The sequence below is a fragment of the Stenella coeruleoalba genome (genome assembly GCF_951394435.1).
Source record: "Stenella coeruleoalba genome assembly, chromosome: 5".
Lineage (NCBI taxonomy): Eukaryota > Metazoa > Chordata > Mammalia > Artiodactyla > Delphinidae > Stenella > Stenella coeruleoalba.
In genome coordinates, this window is record NC_137150.1 from 16,902,675 (window position 1) to 16,922,749 (window position 20,075).

Below are 20,075 nucleotides of genomic sequence, written 5' to 3' on the forward strand. Positions count from 1 at the left end.
CAATTTATTAGTAATTAATAACAGCACTAACATTAAATAATATTTTTAAATAACCATTTTCAAAAAGATAATCTAGTTCACATTTTATTTACACTACACATTTCATCCATTCAAAATAAGAAGGTTAAACTTCAGTCCAATCCAAATCTAAGGACACCAAGTTCCTCACCATTAAATTAGGAATTGATTATAACTTGCTGTTATATATAACATGGCAGTGAGCACATTTATCAGGCCTTTAGAAGTACATTTCTTTGCCTGCAGGTTTCATGTTTTATTTGTTGGTTTTCACAGCTCAGACACGTGACAAAGTGCATTTCCGTCCCATCAGAAGCCATAGACTTGGAGTGAATGAGGTACTCGAACTGTGTGAGCTGAACCACTTGGGTGCAATGTGCAGAGGTAAGAGCATCACCAGGTGAGACTTGGTAGCCCAGGTAGAGCATCCCATCTCTATGGCTCTCAAGGGACCAAAAATTATTAAAATAAAAACATTAATTAGGCATTTACTATGAACACAACACCCTGGTTTGTAGAGAGCTTATACAGAGTACCACAGATATTGAAAGCACATTGTCTGACCTCAAAGAACTCAGCCAAGTTCAATAGCAAAAACTATATTGTAATCCTTGATTGTTATTACTGAGAATTGGGTGAGAAGAAGTGAAATCAGTTCTCTGGATCCTTGGAAATATTTACTGTGTATAGCCACATTTTTTTTTTGTTTTGTTGTTTTGTTTTGTTTTGTTTTTGCGGTACGTGGGCCTCTCACTGTTGTGGCCTCTCCCGTTGCGGAGCACAGGCTCCAGACGCGCAGGCTCAGCGGCCATGGCTCACGGACCCAGCGCTCCATGGCATGTGGGATCTTCCCAGACTGGGGCACGAACCCGTGTCCTCTGCATTGGCAGGTTGGACTCTCAACCACTGCGCCATCAGGGAAGCCCACCACATGTTTTTTTATGGCAGAAAACAATACAGTTCCCTGCCAGTGGCAAACTGACATCATTTAATTAAGTATTCTAAATGTATGCTTTCACTCAATTCTCTGTCAGCATTACCTTTTAGTAAAAGATCTACTGCGAGCACTGGCAAGGTTTTTTTAAGTCAAATAAAATGAAAGAATTGTTTTGGGTATAATGCTCTTGCTGCCAGACTCTCTCAACAAGATTAATAATTCAAGTGAAATACATCGCCAAAGGAACTGTATGCTTTCTCTCATTTGAACAAATGTTTAACTAATTATCTGCAGATGTGCTGAAAAGCCTGTACAAAAGTAAAATGTATCACTTGCTACCACTTTCAATGTAAATGCATCCTGTGGTTCCCTTCTGCATATTAAGGAATTTTAAAAGTAAACATTTGAGTGAAACATCTTTCCAAATAAAACCTTACTAAAAACAAATACAATGTGAGCAAGGTGTCCATTTTAGTAGCCCATTCCTGAACCAATATTAGCCTCTATTGAGGGAAACTGAGCTGTTGGAATTGAAATAATCAGGATGTTCAGGTCTAAGTAGACTTACTGAAAATACACAAAGCATTTGGTCCATTGTGGGGAAAAATTCCACCTCATTTCCCCCTGCCATGACCTGCTTATTCCATTTATGAACCGACAACCTGCTTTTTAGTTCATTTCCCATCAAAACCTAAAATGTGTCTGAATTTAAAATTTTGATGCTTACTCTTACAGCTTCATGTCCTAAACATTGCGTAGCTCATAGTACTTGACTTGAGAACTGCTGATGAGCTATGTGGCCTTCCAGTAATAGCTACCTGCTGGAAGCCTGCATACAAGCCAACAAGGAATTTGTCCTGTCTTTCAGGGTCAAGGATGGCTTCTATAAGGGCCATATATTCAAAGTATTACATAAGTTCTTTACTATTATGTCATCATATAGATTTTGACACATGCATCATACTAAAACTTAATCATAGGCCAATACTGGCCAGTGGTATTGTAGATGTAAGCAAATATAGTAATACTCCATCAAATCTCAACACAAAGAAGCTTTAAGATCAGAAGTACAAGATGAAACTGTGGTCCTACTCAGCCTAGTGTAGATGTGGCAGGAAGTGGGAATATATAAATATACACATACATACATGTACACACACAATAAAAAACGTTGTCTAGAAACAGTTCATCAATTTCCAGAAAATTATATTATTTGGTGGTTAAGTAACCAATTTGTGAGCAATCCACAACCCTTGGCTTGTGTCCCCCTTCTTTTCTGGCTGGATGCCTTTTGGCCATTTCACTCCTCGGGAATATTTCCAGCTATGAGTAGTCAGGGGGAATAAAAATGGTGAATATCAAATTAGTCATTCGGCCTGCTTGTCATTAGCTCTTAGGAAGGTTTGATGGAGAAAACAATGAAAATTAGATTTGTGGGTTGTCAGCCTCAATAATTTCTTCATTTTTACCTCTGATTTTTCATGGATAATGTAGAATTGGTATTACTGCTCAAATGTCACAATTTCCAAGCTTGGCTTGTTTTTAATTAAGTCATGAATATTCATCAATAGTCATGGTAGATCATATTCTTAGTCATTAGTCACAGATTTCATTCCCAAGGTCCCTGTTTAGTTTTTACATAATTCTATTTGTGTAAATGACCTTCTGTGTTATACAAGAATATATTTAGGATTTGGTACTTTGAGCACAGAAATTTTTCCATTTCAATCATAACTTCTAAATTGCAGAGATAGCAGTTTTAGAGTAACCTGTACTAAATCTGTTATGCTCAGAGAATAAGATTCACTTAAAAGAAAGAAGAAGAAGTTATGTATGTCTTAGATTGTGATGCAAAGTATGATGTCATTTGTATTTTCCAAGTAAACTTCAGCATATGCATTGGTGTTTTTCCTTCATGTGATAGTGAGTAGCCAGACCGGGAGAATGTTCTTCCTTACCATGCGTACACTGAGTGTGCTCTCAAATAATTGTTTCTATGCTTCTCAAAAAACCCAATATTGAATTACAGAAGTACTAAGCCCTTCCCAGAAAGCTGCTGAGAAACATGTGGAATATTTTACCCTGAAATGTGGTTGTGATTTAATGGTACTGCATTAAAGAAAATACAGTTGTTAGACAAACCCCGCTAATTATCTAGTTTTGCCAGCAAACACTGGCACATGTGTTTTACAGAGGTGTAATATAATTCATTACCATTAAGAGGCACAAAAGTTGTCATTAATGTAAGCTGTGCTTTGGGCAGAATCTGTGAGCAAAACGTAAACTTTCCAGTATTTCTAATATTAAAGGATAATTATCTTGTGAGTACAATCAAATGTAGTTATAATCAAAAGTTGATTATTAAGCACTGAACCAAAGTAAAAAGAATTGTATTCCTGAATTATATTTGTTATTTGATCATAAAATCATTCCTAATTTTCCATAAACAAAAGCCATCACTAAACAATACAGAGGGGGGGGGAAAGTGCAAGTTTTGGGTTACTTGAATTAGTAAGACTGCCTTTATGATTATTTTTTGTGTAGTTAGTGGGTTTGTTGTTGTTGTTGTTGTTGTTTTGGCTGTGCGGCATGTGGGATCTTAGATCCCCAACCAGGGATGGAACCCGTGGCCTCTGCATTGGAAGTGTGGAATCTTAACCACTGGACCACCAGGGAAGTCCAGTAGTTAGTGTTTTAATAGGAATTTGAAGACTTCTCATTCAAGATTTGCCTAAGCTTTTTGTACATATCCACTTCCCCTCCACCCACCCATCTTCCTCCCTAACTAGAGAGAAAATTCTAGGTAAATCATTATTTCTTCTTCCTCTTTTTTTCTTTATTTCATAGAAAACAGCATTTTAGAGTTAAAGTCAAACTAGTGTTTACATCAGCCAAAATATACTTTTGAGAACCTGGAATTCTGTATCTTTTTCCAAGGAATAAAACTTTATAAGGTACTTTGGAGAAGGTGAGTTTATAGTTGTGGTAAATTAAAGCTACTCAATTAGAAAATTCTCAGTGTTTTTCTCTTTTTTTTCATGAAGCATTTATTAAATATGAGTAATAACTTAGGCTCAGAGCTACAATATAAGTTCTGGGTTTTGTCTCTCTTCTTTGTAATGCTCCCTTAGGCGTACTATGCTCTTATCCTCTATTGCTGTGTAACAAATTACCTCCCAAAATGTAGTGGCTTAAAACAACACGCATTTATCATCTCAGAGTTTCTGTGAATCAGCAGTTTGGAAGCCATGTAGCTGGGAGACTCTGACTCAGTGTCTCCCACCGGGTTGCAATGAAGATGCTGGACGGAGCTGCATCATCTTAAGGGAAGCAGGATCTGACTGGGGTTGGAGGACTTGCTCCCAAATTCACTCTATGGCTGTTCACAAGAGATTTTACTTGCCAGACACTGCAGTTCCCCACGATGTGAGTCTCTGCAAAGTGTTACTTTTTTTTAACTTTTTGTTAGTTTCTGCTTTATAACAAAATGAATCAGTTATACATATACATATGTTCCCATATCTCTTCCCTCTTGCGTCTCCCTCCCTACCACCCTCCCTATCCCACCCCTCCAGGCAGTCACAAAGCACCGAGCTGATCTCCCTGTGCTATGGGGCTGCTTCCCACTAGCTATCTATTTTACATTTGGTAGTATCTATAAGTCCATGCCTCTCTCTCGCTTTGTCACAGCGTACCCTTCCCCCTCCCCATATCCTCAAGTCCATTCTCTAGTAGGTCTGTGTCTTTATTCCTGTCTTACCCCTAGGTTCTTCATGACATTATTTTTTCTTAAATTACATATATATGTGTTAGCGTACGGTATTTGTATTTCACTTTCTGACTTACTTCACTCTGTATGACAGACTCTAGGTCTACCCACCTCATTACAAATAGCTCAATTTCATTTTTTTAATGACTGAGTAATATTGCATTGTATATATGTGCCACATCTTCTTTATCCATTCATCCGATGATGGAAACTTAGGTTGTTTCCATCTCTGGGCTATGGTAAATAGAGCTGCAATGAACATTTTGGTACATGACTCTTTTTGAATTATGGTTTTCTCAGGGTATATGCCCAGTTGTGGGATTGCTGGGTCATATGGTAGTCCTATTTGTAGTTTCTTAAGGAACCTCCATACTGTTCTCCATAGTGGCTGTTCCAATTCACATTCCCACCAGCAGTGCAAGAGTGCTCCCTGTTCTCCACACCCTCTCCAGCATTTATTGTTTCTAGATTTTTTGATGATGGCCATTCTGACTGGTCTGAGATGATATCTCATTGTAGTTTTGATTTGCAATTCTCTAATGATTAATGAAGTTGAGCATTCGTTCATGTGTTTGTTGGCAATCTGTATATCTTCTTTGGAGAAATGTCTATTTAGGTCTTCTGCCCATTTTTGGATTGGGTTGTTTGTTATTTTCTTATTGAGCTGCATGAGCTGCTTATAAATTTTGGAGATTAATCCTTTGTCAGTTGCTTCATTTGCAAATATTTTCTTCCATTCTGAGGGCTGTCTTTTGGTCTTGTTTATGGTTTCCTTTGCTGTGCAAAAGCTATGACGTTTCATTAGGTCCCATTTGTTTATTTTTGTTTCTATTTCCATTTCTCTAGGAGGTGGGTCAAAAAGGACCTTGCTGTGATATATGTCATAGAGTGTTCTGCCTATGTTTTCCTCTAAGAGTTTGATAGTTACTGGCCTTTTATATTTAGGTCTTTAATCCATTTTGAGCTTCTTTTTGTGTATGGTGTTAGGGAGTGATCTAATTTCATACTTTTACATGTAGCTGTCCAGTTTACACAGCACCACTTATTGAAGAGGCTGTCCTTTCTCCACTGTACATTCCTGCCTCCTTTATCAAAGATTAGGTAACCATATGTGCAAGGGTTGATCTCTGGGCTTTCTATCCTGTTCCATTGATCTATCTTTCTGTTTTTGTGCCAGTACCATACTGTCTTGATTACTGTAGCTTTGTAGTGTAGTCTGAAGTCAGGGAGCCTGATTCCTCCAGGTCCATTTTTCGTTCTCAAGATTGCTTTGGCTTTTTGGGGTGTTTTGTGTTTCCATACAAATTGTGAAATTTTTTGTTCTAGTTCTGTGAAAAATACCGGTGGTAGTTTGATAGGGATTGCATTGAATCTGTAGATTGCTTTGGGTAGTAGAGTCATTTTCACAATGTTGATTCTTCCAATCCAAGAACATGGTATATCTCTCCATCTATTTGTATCATCTTTAATTTCTTTCATCAGTGTCTTATAATTTTCTGCATACAGGTCTTTTGTCTCCTTAGGTAGGTTTATTCCTAGATATTTTATTCTTTTTGTTGCAGTGGTAAATGAGAGTGTTTTCTTGATTTCACTTTCAGATTTTTCATCATTAGTGTATAGGAATGCCAGAGATTTCTTTTTTTTTTTTTTTTTTTTAGTGCATTTTTTTTTACAGATTGAAGGTTTCTGGCAACCCTGCATAGAGCAAGTCTATGGGCGCCATTTTTCCAACAGCATTGGCTCACTGCCTGTCTCTCTGTCACATTTTGGTAATTCTCACAATATTTCAAGCGTTTTCATTATTATATTTGTTACTGTGATCTTTGATCAGTGATGTTACTATTGCAAAAAGATTCTAACTCACTGAAGGCTCAGACAATGGTTAGCATTTTTTAGCAGTCAAGTTTGTTTTTTTTTTTTTGGCTGCACAACTCGGCATTCAGGATCTTAGTTCCCCGACCAGGGATCCAACCTGTGCACCCCGCAGTGGAAGTGCAGAGTCCTAACCACTGGACAGCCAGGGAATTCCCAAGTATTTTTTAATTAAGGTATGCGCACTGTTTTTTTAAGACATAATGCTATTGCACACTTAATAGACTACAGCACAGTGTAAACATAATTTTTTTTTGTGGAGTATTTTTTTTTAACATCTTTATTGGAGTATAATTGCTTTACAATGGTATGTTAGTTTCAGCTTCACAGCAAAATGAATCAGTTATATATATACATAAGTTCCCATATCTCTTCCCGCTTGCGTCTCCCTCCCTCCCACCCTCCCTATCCCACCCCTCCAGGCGGTCACAAAGCACCGAGCTGATCTCCCTGTGCTATGCGGCTGCTTCCCACTAGCTATCTACCTTACGTTTGGTAGTGTATATATGTCCATGCCTCTTTCTTGCTTTGTCACTGTTTACCCTTCCCCCTCCCCATAGCCTCAAGTCCATTCTGTAGTAAGTCTGTGTCTTTATTCCTGTTTCACCCCTAGGTTTTTCATGACATTTTTTTTTCTTAAATTCCATATATATGTGTTAGCATACGGTATTTGTCTCTCTCTTTCTGACTTACTTCACTCTGTATGACAGACTCTAAGTCTATCCACCTCATTACAAATAGCTCAATTTCGTTTCTTTTTATGGCTGAGTAATATTCCATTGTATATATGTGCCACATCTTCTTTATCCATTCATCCAATGATGGACTCTTAGGTTGTTTCCATCTCTGGGCTATTGTAAATAGAGCTGCAATGAACATTTTGGTACATGATTCTTTTTGAATTATGGTTTTCTCAGGGTATATGCCCAGTAGTGGGATTGCTGGGTCATATGGTAGTACTATTTGTAGCTTTTTAAGGAACCTCCATACTGTTCTCCACAGTGGCTGTATCAATTTACATTCCCACCAACAGTGTAAGAGTGTTCCCTTTTCTCCACACCCTCGCCAGCACTTATTGTTTCTAGATTTTTTGATGATGGCCATTCTGACTGGTGTGAGATGATATCTCATTATAGATTTGATTTGCATTTCTCTAATGATTAGTGATATTGAGCATTCTTTCATGTGTTTGTTGGCACTCTGTATATCTTCTTTGGAGAAATGTCTATTTAGGTCTTCTGCCCATTTTTGGATTGGGTTGTTTGTTTTTTTGTTATTAAGCTGCATGAGCTGCTTATAAATTTTGGAGATTAATCCTTTGTCAGTTGCTTCATTTGCAAATATTTTCTCCCATTCTGAGAGTTGTCTTTTGGTCTTGATTTTGGTTTCCTTTGCTGCGCAAAAGCTTTCAAGATTCATTAGGTCCCATTTGTTTACTTTAGTTTTTATTTCCATTTCTCTAGGAGGTGGGTCAAAAAGGACCTTGCTGTGATTTATGTCACAGAGTGTCCTGCCTATATTTTCCTCTAAGAGTTTGATAGTTTCTGGCCTTACATTTAGGTCTTTAATCCATTTTGAGCTTCTTTTTGTGTATGGTGTTAGGGAGTGATCTAATCTCATACTTTTACATGTAGCTGTCCAGTTTTCCCAGCACCACTTATTGAATAGGCTGTCCTTTCTCCACTGTACATTCCTGCCTCCTTTCTCAAAGATAAGGTGACCATATGTGCGTGGGTTTATCTCTGGGCTTTCTATCCTGTTCCATTGATCTATCTTTCTGTTTTTGTGCCAGTACCATACTGTCTTGATTACTGTAGCTTTGTAGTATAGTCTGAAGTCAGGAAGCCTGATTCCTCCAGCTCCATTTTTCATTCTCAAGATTGCTTTGGCTATTCGGGGTTTTTTGTGTTTCCATACAAATTGTGAAATTTTTTGTTCTAGTTCTGTGAAAAATGCCAGTGGTAGTTTGATAGGGATTGCATTGAATCTGTAGATTGCTTTGGGTAGTAGAGTCATTTTCACAATGTTGATTCTTCCAATCCAAGAACATGGTATATCTCTCTATCTGTTGGTATCATCTTTAATTTCTTTCATCAGTGTCTTATAATTTTCTGCATACAGGTCTTTTGTCTCCTTAGGTAGGTTTATTCCTAGATATTTTATTCTTTTTGTTGCAGTGGTAAATGGGACTGTTTTCTTGATTTCACTTTCAGATTTTTCATCCTTAGTGTATAGGAATGCCAGAGATTTCTGTGCATTAATTTTGTATCCTGCTACTTTACCAAATTCATTGATTAGCTCTAGTAGTTTTCTGGTAGCATCTTTAGGATTCTCTATGTATAGTATCATGTCATCTGCAAACAGTGACAGCTTTACTTCTTCTTTTCCTATTTGGATTCCTTTTATTTCCTTTTCTGATTGCTGTGGCTAAAACTTCCAAAACTATGTTGAATAAGAGTGGTGAGAGTGGGCAACCTTGTCCTGTTCCTGATCTTAGTGGAAATGCTTTCAGTTTTTTACCATTGAGGACGATGTTGGCTGTGGGTTTGTCATATATGGCCTTTATTATGTTGAGGAAAGTTCCCTCTATGCCTACTTTCTGCAGGGTTTTTATCATAAATGGGTGTTGAATTTTGTCAAAAGCTTTCTCTGCATCTATTGAGATGATCATATGGTTTTTCTCCTTCAATTTGTTAATATGGTGTATCACGTTGATTGATTTGCGTATATTGAAGAATGCTTGCATACCTGAAATAAACCCCACTTGATCATGGTGTATGATCCGTTTAATGTGCTGTTGGATTCTGTTTGCTAGTATTTTGTTGAGGATCTTTGCATCTATGTTCATCAGTGATATTGGCCTGTAGTTTTCTTTCTTTGTGACATCCTTGTCTGGTTTTGGTTTCAGGGTGATGGTGGCCTCGTAGAATGAGTTGGGGAGTGTTCCTCCCTCTGCTATATTTTGGATGAGTCTGAGAAGGATAGGTGATAGCTCTTCTCTAAATGTTTGATAGAATTCGCCTGTGAAGCCATCTGGTCCTGGGCTTTTGCTTGTTGGAAGATTTTTAATCACAGTTTCAATTTCAGTGCTTGTGATTGATCTGTTCGTTTTTTTATTTCTTCCTGATTCCATCTTGGCAAGCTGTGCATTTCTCAGAATTTGTCCATTTCTTCTAGGTTGTCCATTTTATTGGCTTAGCGTTGCTTGTAGTAATCTCTCATGATCTTTTGTATTTCTGCATTGTCAGTTGTTACTTCATTTTTCTCATTTCTAATTCTATTGATTTGAGTCTTCTCCCTTATTTTCTTGATAAGTCTGGCTAATGGTTTATCAATTTTGTTTATCCTTTCAAAGAACCAGCTTTTAGTTTTATTGATCTTTGCTATCGTTTCCTTCATTTCTTTTTCATTTATTTCTGATCTGATTTTTATGATTTCTTTCCTTCTGCTAACTCTGGTTTTTTTTGTTCTTCTTTCTCTAATTGCTTCAGGTGCAAGGTTAGGTTGTTTATTCGAGATGTTTCCTGTTTCTTAAGGTAGGATTGTATTGCTATAAACTTCCCTCTTAGAACTGCTTTTGCTGCATCCCATAGATTTTGAGTCATCGTGTCTCCATTGTCATTTGTTTCTAGGTATTTTTTGACCCTCTTTGATTTCTTCAGTGATCACTTTGTTATTAAGTAGTGTATTGTTTAGCCTCCATGTGTTTGTATTTTTATAGATCTTTTCCTATAATTGATATCTAGTCTCATAGCGTTGTGGTCGGAAAAGATACTTGATACAATTTCAATTTTCTTAAATTTACCAAGGCTTGATTTGTGACCCAAGATATGATCTATCCTGGAGAAAGTTCCATGAGCACTTGAGAAAAATGTGTATTCTGTTTTTTTTTGGATGGAATGTCCTATAAATATCAATTAAGTCCATGTCATTTAATGTATCATTTAAAGCTTGTGATTCCTTATTTATTTTCATTTTGGATGATCTGTCCATTGGTGAAAGTGGGGTGTTAAAGTCCCCTACTATGAATGTGTCACTGTCGATTTCCCCTTTTATGGCTGTCAGTATTTGCCTTATGTATTGAGGTGCTCCTATGTTGGGTGCATAAATATTTACAATTGTTATATCTTCTTCTTGGATCGATCCTTTGATCATTATGTAGTGTCCTTCTTTGTCTCTTCTAATTGTCTTTATTTTAAAGTCTATTTTGTCTGATATGAGAATTGCTACTCCAGCTTTTCTTTTGGTTTCCATTTGCATGAAATACCTTTTTCCATCCCCTTACTTTCAGTCTGTATGTGTCTCTAGGTCTGAAGTGGGTCTCTTGTAGACAGCAAATATATGTGTCTTGTTTTTGTATCCATTCATCCAATCTGTGTCTTTTGGTGGGAGCATTTAGTCCATTTACATTTAAGGTAATTATCGATATGTGTGTTCCCATTCCCATTTTCTTAATTGTTTTGGGTTCGTTATTGTAGGTCTTTTCCTTCTCTTGTGTTTCTTGCCTAGAGAAGTTCCTTTAGCATTTGTTGTAGAGCTGGTTTTGTGGTGCTGAACTCTCTCAGCTTTTGCTTGTCATTAAAGGTTTTAATTTCTCCATCAAATCTGAATGAGATCCTTGCTGGCTAGAGTAATCTTGGTTGCAGGTTTTTCTCCTTCAGCACTTTCAATATGTCCTGCCAGTCCCTTCTGGCTTGCAGAGTTTCTGCTGAAAGATCAGCTGTTAACCTTATGGGGATTCCCTTGTGTGTTATTTGTTGTTTTTCCTTTGCTGCTTTTAATATGTTTTCTTTGTATTTAATTTTTGACAGTTTGCTTAATATGTGTCTTGGCGTATTTCTCCTTGGATTTATCCTGTATGGGACTCTCTGTGCTTCCTGGACTTGATTAACTATTTCCTTTCCCATATTAGGGAAGTTTTCAACTATAATCTCTTCAAATATTTTCTCAGTCCCTTTCTTTTTCTCTTCTTCTTCTGGAACCCCTATAATTCGAATGTTGGTGCGTTTAATGTTGTCCCAGAGGTCTCTGAGACTGTCCTCAGTTCTTTTCATTCTTTTTTCTTTATTCTGCTCTGCAGTAGTTATTTCCACTATTTTATCTTCCAGGTCACTTATCCGTTCTTCTGCCTCAGTTATTCTGCTATTGATCCCATCTAGAGTATTTTTCATTTCATTTATTGTGTTGTTCATCATTGTCTGTTTCATCTTTAGTTCTTCTAGGTCCTTGTTAACTGATTCTTGCATTTTGTCTATTCTATTTCCAAGATTTTGGATCATCTTTACTATCATTATTCTGAATTCTTTTTCAGGTAGACTGCCTATTTCCTCTTCATTTGTTAGGTCTGGTGGGTTTTTATCTTGTTCCTTCATCTGCTGTGTGTTTTTCTGTCTTTTCATTTGGCTTATCTTACTGTGTTTGGGGTCTCCTTTTCGTAGGCTGCAGGTTCGTAGTTCCTGTTGTTTTTTATGTCTGTCCCCATTGGCTAAGGTTGGTTTAGTGGGTTGTGTAGGCTTCCTGGTGGAGGGTACTAGTGCCTGTGTTCTGGTGGATGAGGCTGGATCTTGTCTTTCTGGTGGGCAGGTCCACGTCTGGGGTGTGTTTTGGGGTGTCTGTAGACTTATTATGATTTTGGGCAGCCTCTCTGCTAATGGGTGGGGTTGTGTTCCTGTCTTGCTAGTTGTTTGGCATAGGATGTCCAGCACTGTAGCTTGCTGGTCGTTGAGTGAAGCTGGGTGCTGGCGTTGAGATGGAGATCTCTGGGAGATTTTCGCTGTTTGATTTTATGTGCAGCTGGGAGGCCTCTTGTGGGCCAGTGTCCTGAAGTTGGCTCTCCCACCTCAGAGGCACAGCACTGACTCCTGGCTGCAGCACGAATTGCCTTTCATCCACAGGGCTCCTTAATTTGGGATGAGTCGTTGTCTATTCATGTATTCCACAGATGCAGGGTACATCAAGTTGATTGTGCAGCTTTAATCCACTGCTTCTGAGGCTGCTGGGAGAGCTTTCCCTTTCTCTTCTTTGTTCTCACAGTTCCCAGGGGCTTAGCTTTGCATTTGGCCCCGCATGTGCGTGTAGGTCGCCTGAGGGCGTCTGTTCTTTGCTCAGACAGGACAGGGTTAAAGGAGCCGCTGATTCGGAGGCTCTGGCTCACTCAGGCCGGGGGGGGGGGGGCGGTGTAGGGAGGGTCACGGAGTGTGGGGCGGGCCTGCGGCGGCAGAGGCCGGCATGACGTTGCTAGCCTGAGGTGCGCTGTGTGTTCTCCCGGGGGAGTTCTCCCTGCATCCCGGGACCCTGGCAGTGGCGGGCTGCACAGGCTCCCCGGAAGGGGGTGTGGATAGTGACCTGTGTTCGCACACAGGCTTCTTGGTGGCGGCAGCAGCGGCCTTAGCGTCTCATGTCTGTCTCTGGGCTCCGCACTTTTAGCCGCGGCTGGCGCCCGTCTCTGGAGCTCTCTTAAGCAACGTTCTTAATCCCCTCTCCTCGTGCACCAGGAAACAAAGAGGGAAGAAAAAGTCTCTTGCCTTTTCGGCAGGTCCAGACTTTTCCCCGGACTCCCTCCCGGCTAGCCACGGTGCACTACCGCCCTGCAGGCTGTGTTCACGCCGCCAACCTCAGTCCTCTCCCGGCGCTCTGACAGAAGCCGGAGCCTCAGCTCCCAGCCCCGCCAGCCCCGACGCGCGAGCAGACAAGCCTCTCGGCTGGTGAGTGCTGGTCGGCCCGATCCTCTGCGCTGGAATCTCTCCGCTTTGTCCTCCGCACCCTGTTGCTGTGCTCTCCTCCGCGGCTCCCAAGCTCCCCCACTCCGCCACCCGTAGTCTCCGCCCGCGAAGGGGCTTCCTAGTGTGTGGACACTTTTCCTTCTTCACAGCTCCCTCCCACTGGTGCAGGTCCCATCCCTATCCTTTTGTCTCTGTTTAGTTTTTTCTTTTGCCCTAACCAGGTACGTGGGGGGTTCTGTGCCTTTTGGGAGGTCTGAGGTCTTCTGCCAGCGTTCAGTAGGTGCTCCGTAGGAGTTGTTCCACGCGTAGATGTATTTCTGGTGTATCTGTGGGGAGGAAGGTGATCTCCGCATCTTACTTTTCCGCCATATTCCCAGAAGTCCAATGCCACAGATTTCTGTGCATTAATTTTGTATCCTGCTACTTTACCAAATTCATTGATAAGCTCTAGTAGTTTTCTGGTAGCATCTTTAGGATTCTCTATGTTTAGTATCATGTCATCTGCAAAGAGTGACGGCTTTACTTCTTCTTTTCCAATTTGGATTCCTTTTATTTCCTTTTCGTGTCTGATTGCCGTGGCTAACACTTCCAAAATTATGTTGAATAAGAGTGGTGAGAGTGGGCAACCTTGTCTTGTTCCTGATCTTAGTGGAAATGCTTTCAGTTTTTTACCATTGAGGACGATGTTGGCTGTGGGTTTGTCATATATGGCCTTTATTATGTTGAGGAAAGTTCCCTCTATGCCTACTTTCTGCAGGGTTTTTATCATAAATGGGTGTTGAATTTTGTCGAAAGCTTTCTCTACATCTATTGAGATGATCATATGGTTTTTCTCCTTCACTTTGTTAATATGGTTTATCACATTGATTGATTTGCATATACTGAAGAATCCTTGCATTCCTGGAATAAACCCCACTTGATCATGGTGTATGATCCGTTTAATGTGCTGTTGGATTCTGTTTGCTAGTGTTTTGTTGAGGATTTATGCATCTATGTTCATCAGTGATATTGGCCTATAGTTTTCTTTCTTTGTGACATCCTTGTCTGGTTTTGGTATCAAGGTGACGGTGGCCTCGTAGAATGAGTTTGGGAGTGTTCCTCCCTCTGCTATATTTTGGAGGAGTTTGAGAAGGATAGGTGTTAGCTCTTCTCTAAATGTTTGATAGAATTCGCCTGTGAAGCCATCTGGTCCTGGGCTTTTGTTTGTTGGAAGATTTTTAATCACAGTTTCAATTTCAGTGCTTGTGATTGGTCTGTTCATTTTTTATTTCTTCCTGATTCCATCTTGGCAAGCTGTGCATTTCTCAGAATTTGTCCATTTCTTCTAGGTTGTCCATTTTATCGGCTTACAGTTGCTTGTAGTAATCTCTCATGATCTTTTGTATTTCTGCATTGTCAGTTGTTACTTCTTTTTTCTCATTTCTAATTCTATTGATTTGAGTCTTCTCCAATTTTTTCTTGATGAGTCTGGCTAATGGCTTATCAATTTTGTTTATCTTCTTAAAGAACCAGCCTTTAGTTTTATTGACCTTTGCTATCATTTCCTTCATTTCTTTTTCATTTATTTCTGATCTGATTTTTATGATTTCTTTCCTTCTGCTAACTCTGGTTTTTTTTGTTCTTCTTTCTCTAATTGCTTCAGGTGCAAGGTTAGGTTGTTTATTCGAGATGTTTCCTGTTTCTTAAGGTAGGATTGTATTGCTATAAACTTCCCTCTTAGAACTGCTTTTGCTGCATCCCATAGATATTGGGCCATCATGTCTCCATTGTCATTTGTTTCTAGGTATTTTTTTATGTCCTCTGATTTCTTCAGTGATTAGTTCATTATTAAGTAGTGTATTGTTTAGCCTCCATGGGTTTGTATTTTTTAAGGATCTTTTCCTCTAATTGATATCTAATCTCATAGCTTTGTGGTCGGAAAAGTTACTTGAAACAATTTTAATTTTCTTAAACTTACCAAGGCTTGACTTGTGACCCAAGATATGATCTATCCTGGAGAATGTTCCATGAGCACTTGAGAAAAATGTGTATTCTGTTTTTTTTGGATGGAATGTCCTATAAATATCAATTAAGTCCATGTCATTTAATGTATCATTTAAAGCTTGTGATTCCTTATTTATTTTCATTTTGGATGATCTGTCCATTGGTGAAAGTGGGGTGTTAAAGTCCCCTACTGTGAATGTGTTACTGTCCCCTTTTATCTCTGTTAGTTTTTGCCTTATGTATTGAGGTGCTCCTATGTTGGGTGCATAAATATTTACAATTGTTATATCTTCTTCTTGGATTGATCCCTTGATCATTATGTAGTGTCCTTCTTTGTCTCTTCTAATTGTCTTTATTTTAAAGTCTATTTTGTCTGATATGAGAATTGCTACTCCAGCTTTCCTTTGGTTTCCATTTGCTTGGAATATCTTTTTCCATCCCCTTACTTTCAGTCTGTATGTGTCTCTAGGTCTGAAGTGGGTCTTTTGTAGACACCATATGTATAGGTCTTGTTTTTGTATCCATTCAGCCAATCTGTGTCTTTTGGTGGGAGCATTTAGTCCATTTACATTTAAGGTAATTATCGAGATGTATGTTCTTATTCCCATTTCTTAATTGTTTTCAGTTCGTTATTGTAGGTTTTTTCCTTCTCTTGTGTTTCTTGCCTAGAGAAGTTCCTTTAGCATTTGTTGTAAAGCTGGTTTGGTGGTGTTGAACTCTCTGAGCTTTTGCTTGTCTGTTTTTAATTTCTCCATCAAATCTGGATGAGATCCTTGCTGGCTAGAGTAATCTTGGTTGCAGGTTTTTCTCCTTCAGCACTTTCAATATGTCCTGCCAGTCCCTTCTGGCTTGCAGAGTTTCTGCTGAAAGATCAGCTGTTAACCTCATGGGGATTCCCTTGTGTGTTATTGGTTGTTTTTCCCTTGCTGCTTTTAATATGTTTTCTCTGTATTTAATTTTTGACAGTTTGATTCATATGTGTCTTGGCATATTTCTCCTTGGATTTGTCCTGTATGGGACTCTCTATGCATCCTGGACTTGATTAACTATTTCCTTTCCCATATTAGGGAAGTTTTCAACTATAATCTCTTCAAATATTTTCTCAGTCCCTTTCTTATTCTCTTCTTCTTCTGGAAGCTCTATAATTCGAATGTTGGTGCATTTAATGTTGTCCCAGAGGTCTCTGAGACTGTCCTCAGTTCTTTTCATTCTTTTTTCTTTATTCTGCTCTGCAGTATTTTCCATTTTATCTTCCAGGTCACTTATCCGTTCTGCCTCAGTTATTCTGCTATTGATCCCATCTAGAGTATTTTTAATTTCATTTATTGTGTTGTTCATCAGTTCTTGTTTCATCTTACTTCTTCGAGGTCCTTGTTAAATGTTTCTTGCATTTTGTCTATTCTGTTTCCAAGATTCTGGATCATCTTTACTATCATTATTCTGAATTCTTTTTCAGGTAGACTGCCTATTTCCTCTTCATTTGTTAGGTCTGGTCGGTTTTTATCTTGCTCCTTCATGTGCTGTGTGTTTTTTGTCTTCTCATTTTGCTTATCTTACTGTGTTTGGGGTCTCCTTTTCGTAGGCTGCAGGTTCGTAGTTCCTGTTGTTTTTTATGTCTGTCCACAGTGGCTAAGTTTGGTTCAGTGGGTTGTTTAGGCTTCCTGGTGAAGGGGACTATTGCCTGTGTTCTGGTGGATGAGGCTGGATCTTGTCTTTCTGGTGGGCAGGTCCACGTCTGATGGTGTGTTTTGGGGTGTCTGTGGACTTATCATAATTTTAGGCAGCCTCTGCTAATGGGTGGGGTTGTGTTCCTGTCTTGCTAGTTGCTTGGCATAGGATGTCCAGCACTGTAGCTTGCTGGTCGTTGAGTGAAGCTGGGTGCTGGTGTTGAGATGGAGATCTGTGGGAGATTTTTGCCGTTTGATAGTATGTGGAGCTGGGAGGCCTCTTGCAGACCAGTGTCCTGAAGTTGGCTCTCCCACCTCAGAGGCACAGCACTGATTGCTGGCTGCAGCGCCAAGAGCCTTTTATCCACATAGCTCAGAATAAAAGGGAGAAAAAGTAGAAGGAAAGAAAGAGGATAAAAGAAAATAAAGTTATTAAAATAAAAAATAATTATTAAGAAAAAAATTTTTAAAGAAAAAACAAAAAACGGATGGCTAGAACCCTAGGACAAATGGTGAAAGCAAAGCTATACAGACAAAATATCACACAGAAGCATACACATACACACTCACAAAAAGAGGAAAAGGGGAAAAATTCATAAATCTTGCTCTCGAAGTCCACCTCCTCAATTTGGGATGATCCGTTGTCTATTCATGTATTCCACAGATGCAGGGTACATCAAGTTGATTGTGGAGCTTTAATCCGCTGCTTCTGAGGCTGCTGGGAGAGATTTCCCTTTCTCTTCTTTGTTCGCACAGCTCTCGGGGCTCGGCTTTGGATTTGGCCATGCCTCTGTGTGTAGGTCGCCAGAGGGCGTCTCTTCTTCGCTCAGAGAGGACAGGGTTAAAGGAGCCGCTGATTCGGGGACTCTGGCTCACTCAGGCCAGGGGGAGGGAGGGGCATGGATGTGGGGCGAGCCTGTGGTGGCAGAAGCCGGCGTGGCGTTGCACCAGCCTGAGGCACGCTGTGCGTTCTTCCGGGTAGTTGTCCTTGGATCCCGGGACCCTGGCAGTGGTGGGCTGCACAGGCTTCCCGGAAGGGGGGTGTGGACAGTGACCTGTGCTCACACACAGGCTTCTTAGTGGCGGCAGCAGCAGCCTTAGTGTCCCATGCAAGTCTTTGGGGTCCGCGCTGTTAGCCGCGGCTCGCGCCCGTCTCTGGAGCTCTCTTTTTTTTTGGAGCTCCTTTAAGCAGTACTCTTAATCCCCTCTCCTCGCGCACCAGGAAACAAAGAGGGAAGAAAAAGTCTCTTGCTTCTTCGGCAGGTCCAGGCTTTTCCCCTGACTCCCTCCCTGCTAGCCGTGGTGAACTAACCCCCTGCAAGCTGTTTTCACGCCGCCAACCCCAGTCCTCTCCCTGGGATCCGACCAAAGCCCAAGCCTCAGCTCCCAGCCCCGCCCACCCCAGCGGGTGAACAGACAAGCCTCTTGGGCTGGTGAGTGCTCTTCGGCCCTGATCCTCTGTGTGGGAATCTCTCCGCTTTGTCTGCGCACTCCTGTTGCTGTGCTCTTCTCCACGGCCCTGAAGCTTTTCCCCTCCGCCACCCACAGGCTCCGCCCGTGAAGGGGCTTCCTAGTGTGTGGAAACCTTTCCTCCTTCACAGCTCCGTCCCACCGGTACAGGTCCCGTCCCTATTCTTTGGTCTCTGTTTTTTCTTTTGCCCTACCCAGGTACGTGGGGGAGTTTCTTGCCTTTTGGGAGGTCTGAGGTCTTCTGCCAGCATTCAGTAGGTGTTCTGTAGGAGGTGTTCCGCGTGTAGATGTATTTCTGGTGTATCTGTGGGGAAGAAGGTGATCTCCGCATCTTACTCTTCCGCCATCTTCCCGGAACCCTATCGCAAAATGTTACTTGAATGTCCTTCTGATGTGGCAGATGGCCTCCCAGAGAGGGAATCAAGGAAATCCTACTTCTTTTTTTTTTGTCTCTTTTCCTTTTCTAGTTCAGCCAACAGGTGAACCCCAGACAGTGAGTTGCACTGCCATACCAAAAGGGATGGCACAGACACCTAAAGCCCTTTGAGAGAATATGTCCCTCTAGTCAGAGCATCCATGCAAGGCACTCCTGTGGTAAGATGATTGTGGGGGGGCATCCTGTTAGTTTGTTTTTTCTTCTAATTCACTGCTTTTCCCTGATGGCAGCCCAAATCTCATAGAATTATATGACAGTGGGAGGAGCCTAAAGCTGTGGGAGAAAGTCTTTTTCTTTTCAGAGAAATGGGGCCTAGAAAGTGAAGGAAAATCCATGAGAAGAGAGAACTAGAGAAACAGGTCCCATAATTCTGTGTATGAACTGATACAAGTCCCTGACTTAACCCTATGAGTTGGTTACATGAGTGGAACAGACACAAAAGAAGCATAGCAAATGTTTTGAGAACTCTTGTTGTCGCATAAACTGCACCATGTCCCAGACTAACCCCTGAGTGAAAGACCCAAACATTGCAACAAAGAGTTTAAAAAACTGAATTCACATTGGAACCAACACCCACAGAAAGTGATGAAGAACTTGCAGTCAAACTTACATGGCTAGATTTCCTGTTAATCAAAACAATCAACATTCTCCTGAGGATTTTAATGGGGCTTAGAATCTCACAACACATTTACAGTGTGCATAACAACGTTCAAAATTATTTGACATAAAAATTTTACAAACAGAATATATGACTAATTCTCAATGGAAAAACCAGTCAACAGACACAAACTCTGAGATTCCTCAAATGTTGGAAGTATCAGATAGACTTTAAAGTACCATGAGGTAAATCTGTACGCTCTTGAAGTAAATGGAAATATAAAACTTATAGACATAGAGATAGAAATAGAATAAATATTTTAAAAATCTTAACTGAAAATATGACACTGAAATAAAAACTTCCATGGATATCTTAAATGGCAGAAAGGAGATGACAAAAGTAAAGGTCACTGAACTTGAAAAATAGTAAAATAAAAATTATCCACTCTGGGGAACATAGAGAAAAAAGATTGAAAAAAATTTACAGAGTTTTAGGGACTTGTGGGAGAATGACAGAATGTCTAAAATTTGTGTCATTGGAGTCCTGGAAGAGAGAAAACATGAATTGGTGTAGGAAAAGAATAGCTGAAAACGTCCCAAGTTT

At 40.2% G+C, this 20,075-nt stretch overlaps 1 protein-coding gene across 1 annotated transcript in view; it reads left to right on the plus strand.

Moving 5' to 3' along the window:
- Nucleotides 1-382: 382 nt before the first annotated feature.
- The window catches only part of IGSF10 (immunoglobulin superfamily member 10), a 93,754-nt gene continuing 74,061 nt past the window's right edge, over nucleotides 383-20,075 (plus strand). The window contains exon 1 of the mRNA XM_079921176.1: nucleotides 383-402. The gene's annotated coding sequence lies outside the window, so the exon portion shown is untranslated. The remainder of the gene's footprint in view (nucleotides 403-20,075) is intronic.